At 40.6% G+C, this 6,188-nt stretch overlaps 1 pseudogene; it reads right to left on the bottom strand.

Moving 5' to 3' along the window:
• Window positions 1–1,221: 1,221 nt before the first annotated feature.
• The window catches only part of LOC135568946 (potassium voltage-gated channel subfamily G member 4-like), a 14,206-nt pseudogene continuing 9,239 nt past the window's right edge, over window positions 1,222–6,188 (bottom strand).

Genomic DNA, 6,188 nt, shown 5'->3' with positions numbered 1-6,188 from the left:
CATCTTTAATAAAGACGATACAATACAAAACAATAAACGTAACGTGAAAAACCTAAACAGCCTTATCTGGTGCAAACAAAAACAGAGACAGGAACAATCACCCACGAAACACCCAAAGAATATGGCCGCCTAAATATGGTTCCCAATCAGAGACAACGATAAACACCTGCCTCTGATTGAGAACCACTCTAGGCAACCATAGACTTACCTAGACAACTCTACCATACCTCAATCCCATAACCTACAAAAACCCCAAGACAAAACACACCACAAAAATAACCCATGTCACACCCTGGCCTGACCAAAATAATAAAGAAAACACAAAATACTAAGACCAGGGCGTGACAGCTACATTCTGATCTCTTCTGATAGGCTGGCATCGCTACATTGCACCCCCCATTATTTAATGCGAATATCGATTTTATTCAATTAAAAATCACAGGCAGAGTGGCGCAGTGGTCTTAGTTCACTGCATCGCAGTGCTAGAGGCTGACCGGCTGTGCCGCAACCGGCCGTGGCCAGGAGTCCCATAGGACTGCGCACAATTGGCCCAGCGTCGTCCGGGTTAGGGGAGAGTTTGGCCCAGCGTCCGGGTTAGGGGAGAGTTTGGCCCAGCGTCCCGGGTTAGGGAGAGTTTGGCCCAGCGTCGTCCGGGTTAGGGAGAGTTTGGCCCAGCGTCATCCGGGTTAGGGGAGAGTTTGGCCGGGGGCTTTACTTGGCTCATCGTGCTCTTGCGACTCCTTGTGGTGGGCCGGGTGCCTGCAGGCTGACCCTGGACGTCTGTTGAACGGTGTTTCCTCTGATACATTGGTGCGGCTGGCTTCTCGGTTAAGCGGGCCGGTGTTAAGTTTCGGAGGAAGCATGACTCCACCTTCGCCTCTCCCAAGCCCGTTGGGGAGTTGCAGCGATGAGACAAGATTGAAAAAATAAGAAAACTGATCTCTCAAATGTGTTATTTGATTTCAGAAAAATAGCATAGAACAAGTTGAACGAACCAAAGCCTAATTTTCTATTATACCAATCAGAAAAGGCAATTCAGACGAACAACAGTGTCATCCCACTTTTTACAATGTAGGAGTTAGCATCAGGTCTGGTATCCTTCTTCAGATCAGAATGCTGCAGCCGGGAGTATAGCCTGCTGTTCCTCTGTCATCCCTCCCATCATCCCTCTGTTCCCCCCAGCCGGGAGTATAGCCTGCTGCCCCTCTGTCATCCCTCCCATCATCCCTCTTTCCCCCAAGCCGGGAGCATAGCCTGGGACTGGTACAGAGACTCCACAAAGTCTCTGCGTCTGGGCCGGTAGCTGTCCGTTTCCGTGACAGCTTCCGCCTTCATCTCTACTTCCGCCTCCCTCTCCACCTCCCTTTCCCTCCTGTTCTCCAGGTTGTCAGCGGCCAGAGCGGCCCCCGTCTCCTCCTTCCACAGCCTCTCGTGCTCCAGCTTCAGCTCCTGGTAGCTCCTGGAGAACATGTGGAAGATGGAAGTAGCAGGAAACGCCATGATGAGAATTCCACTCAGGATGCTGCTCAGCGCTACCACCTGACCCGGGATGCTCCTCGGCACCATGTCCCCGTAGCCCACGGTCGTCATGGAGATGATGGCCCACCAATAGGAAGCTGGGATGCTGCTGAAGCTGTGCTGGGCGCGGTGGCGGCGTTGGGCGCCAGCTCGCTCTCGGCCAGGTGCACCATGGGAGAGAAGAGGGCCATGCCGACGGTGATGAAGAGCAGGAGGAGGCTGAACTCTTGGGTGCTGCGTTGCATGGTCAGGCCCAGGGTCTGGAGGCCCAGGGAGTGGCGCGCCAGCCGCATCACGTACAAGATACGCAATGCACGCATCAGACGCAGGACCAGACCCAGCTTGTCCAGGTACCCCCTACCTGGGGAACAGAGGTGAAAGTACACAATGTTGCTGTATATGGTAGGTTGTTAATATCCAGAAACAGGTTGACACCTAGCTAGCTATAGCTAACCCCATTATAACACTGCTGTGCCACACTAACCTAGCTAGCAATACCTAACCCCATTATAACACTGTTGTGCTACACTAACCTAGCTAGCTATAGCTAAACCCATTATAACACTGTTGTGCTACACTAACCTAGCTAGCTATAGCTAACCCCATTATAACACTGCTGTGCCACACTAACCTAGCTAGCTATACCTAACCCCATTATAACACTGTTGTGTTACACTAGCCTAGCTAGCTATACCTAAACCCATTATAACACTGTTGTGCTACACTAACCTAGCTAGCTATAGCTAACCCCATTATAACACTGCTGTGCCACACTAACCTAGCTAGCTATACCTAACCCCATTATAACACTGTTGTGCTACATTAACCTAGCTAGCTATAGCTAACCCCATTATAACACTGTTGTGTTACACTAGCCTAGCTAGCTAGTGTAGCATATGATAATGACTATGTTTGTTCCACCTGCTCCTGCACTGCCATCCTCCAGAGTGTTGTTTTCCACCACCACCAGAGAAATGTAGTAGGGTAGGATGGCCACAGCATCAATGATGTTCAGGGGCCCGCGGGCAAATTCTAGTTTGGATCGAGCATGGAGGAACCGCAGCATGAACTCCAAGGAGAACCAGGCTACGCACACCGTCTCCACAACAAACATGTGACGACACTTCTGGGAACACTCGCCCTGGAAACGGAGAGGGGGGAGGGCAGAGAGGGGGAGGGCAGAGAGGGAGGAGGGCAGAGAGGGAGGAGGGCAGAGAGGGGGGAGGAGAGGCAGAGAGAGAGAGGGGAGGGGACGGGGAGAGATATAGAGAGCGAGAGAGAGAGAGAGATATAAAGAGCGAGAGAGAGAGAGAGAGAGAGGGAGAGAGCGAGAGAGATAGAGAGCGAGAGAGAGAGGGAGAGAGCGAGAGAGAGAGAGAGAGAGAGAGAGAGCGAGAGAGAGAGAGAGAGAGAGAAAATAAATAAATAATCTAGATGAAGATGGGGAGAGTGGTTGTGATAGCATTTAGATATGGGGAAAAGACCTGGAGACTGAAACAAACTACAGTTGCCTAGAAATGTACTTTCCCCCCCCCCCCAACAAAGCTTGGTTTAACTATTGATGGGGGGCAATCTTTACAATCTAAAAGGTTGAAGGAAGGACATTGCATATTTTAGTAGGTTCCTTTTGCTCCCCGAAGACTTGTAATTAGCTCCCCCAAGCTAACCCCTAGGCTTTTAGGTCAGCGGTTATGTTCCCCTCACCTTGCTCTCCTCTTGGCGTAGATCAGGCATGGTGCTGATACAGAGGCTGATGACTGTCACAGCTACCATGATCACAGAGAAGCTGGCGAACATCTTCCCTGCCAAGCCAGAGTGGGGGTTCTCCACCACCTCTCTCAACCTGTGGAAGAGAGTTAGAAAAATCATATATATATTTATTTTTTTACCCTTTTTTGTTGGAGATCTTGTTTACAGATCATGTTGTCTTACAAATTCACGAGGACATAACGTAAAGTTATGAATATAACTACTGTTCTCTGAAGGAAGGACACAGCTATTGGGATCATTTACATTTACATTTACATTTAAGTCATTTAGCAGACGCTCTTATCCAGAGCGACTTACACATGCTGGCGAGATCAGTGCTTAGTGCATCGACTGATAGGTAACTGTGTTACACGTCTTCTCAGTTTATCTCCTCAACAAACAACAAGAGAAAGAAAGCCCTCTGTGTCCCTGGTCAGTCTTTGAGCATGTGACCACTGTTATACATGTACTTGGGTGCTGGGTGAAGATGCTGATCTTGGGTCAGTTAAGCATTTTCACCAGTAATGGTTAAGGTTAGGATTGGAGGAGGGGAAGCTGATCCAAGATCTGTACCTAGTGTTTAACCCTACTGTTTCTACCTGCTCATCAGCCTGCGGTATCCCGTCTCTGTCTCAGCCAACAGGGGAAGCCTCTGTAGCTTCATCCTCCTCTGTCTCCACTCCTCCTCCTTACGCTCACGCTCCGCCACCTCAATCAAAATCACAGTCAAGATCACCATCAAGATCACAATCAAGATCACAATCAAGACTATAGTCAAGATCACAGTCAAGAGCACAATCGAAATCACAATCGTGCTCACAATCAAAATCACAATCAAAATCGCAATCAAGAGCACAGTCAAGATCACAATCAAAATCGCGGTCAAGATCACAGCCAAGATCACAATCAAGAGCACAGTCAAGATCGCAATCAAAATCACAGTCAAGATCACCATCAAAATCGCAATCAAGATCGCAATCAAGACTATAGTCAAGATCACAATCAAAATCGCAATCAAAATCGCAATCAAGAGCACAGTCAAGATCACAATCAAAATCGCAATCAAAATCACAATCAAGATCACAATCAAAATCGCAATCAAGATTACAATCAAGCCTTAGTTATAAAGTCAACATCACATAAATGTCCCAATAAATGGAGTCGTCTTCTAGACCAGGTTCCCCTTGAAAGTCAGATAAATGTGAAATAAATGGTAAATAGATAAACAAACACTTTACAGAAACACTGTACCTCCTCGACACGTGTCAACATGCGCCGGCGGCAGCAGCGTTCCATGTGGGCGGGGTCGACCCCCCAGTAGTCCAGCTCATCGTGCAATGACACCGCGCACAGCTCTCGCAGGAGGCGGAGCTTCCCGGCCGCCAGGAAGTTCAAGATGACCCGGAACGCTGTGGGGTTCCGGTCGAAAAAGTACTCCCTCTGGGTCTCGTCGTAGTCGTCACAGAGCCTGGCGATGTCCTCGGGGCTGGAGCAGAGATGAAGCCGCCCAAGCCGGGTGAGAGGAACTGCTCCAGGGTGGTCCAGGGGAACGTGTAGCGGTTACCCCCTACGTTGATCAAGGCCTGGGTAACAGAAAACACAGAGAATATATCCGGTTTTATTGATTAAGTTAGTCATGTTATTACATTCATGTTTCAATATGTCAAAAATGACTGAATTGCTTTGGATAAAGGCATCTTCTAAATGCAATATATTATTATATTGTTATTATTATAGTATTATTATTATATTATTACTATTATATTATTATTAATATATTATTATATCATTATTATTGTATTATTACTGTCATCATTATTATTATTATTATCATTATATTATTATACTATTATTAGTAGTAGTAGTATTATTATATTATATTATTACTATTATTCTTCTTATATTACTATTATTATTATTATAATATTGTTATTATTATTATATTGTTATTATTATAATATTACTATTATTAGTGTTATTATTATTACCAGTACTATTATTATTCTTATATTACCATTATTATTATTATTATAATATTGTCATTATTATTATATTATTACTATTATTATATTATTGCTATTATTATATTATTACTATTATTATATTATTACTATTATTATATTATTATTATATTATTACTATTATTAATACTATTATTATATTATTACTATTATTAAATTATTACTATTATTATATTATTATCATATTATTACTATTATTAATACTATTATTATATTATTACTATTATTATATTATTATTACTATTATTATATTATTACTATTATTATATATTATTACTATTATTATATTATTATTATATTATTACTATTATTATACTATTATTATATTATTATTACTATTATTATATTATTACTATTATTACTATTATTATTATTTATTATATTATTATTATATTATTACTATTATTATTATATTATTATTATTATTATTACTATTATTATATATTACTATTATTATTATTATTATATTATTATTATATTATTATATTATTATATTATTACTATTATTATTACTATTATTATATTATTATTATATTATTACTATTATTATACTATTATTATATTATTACTATTATTATATTATTATTACTATTATTATATTATTACTATTATTATATTATTATTACTATTATTATATTATTATTATATTATTACTATTATTATACTATTATTATATTATTATTACTGTTATTATATTATTACTATTATTACTATTATTATTACTATTATTATATTATTATTATATTATTACTATTATTATACTATTATTATATTATTACTATTATTATATTATTATAATATTATTACTATTATTATATTATATTACTATTATTAGTGTTATTATATTATTATTATTACTATTATTATATTATTGTTATATTATTACTATTATTATTCTTA

This window comes from Oncorhynchus nerka, unplaced genomic scaffold (assembly GCF_034236695.1).
Source record: "Oncorhynchus nerka isolate Pitt River unplaced genomic scaffold, Oner_Uvic_2.0 unplaced_scaffold_1311, whole genome shotgun sequence".
NCBI lineage: Eukaryota > Metazoa > Chordata > Actinopteri > Salmoniformes > Salmonidae > Oncorhynchus > Oncorhynchus nerka.
This window is presented reverse-complemented; position numbering and strand designations above follow the sequence as displayed.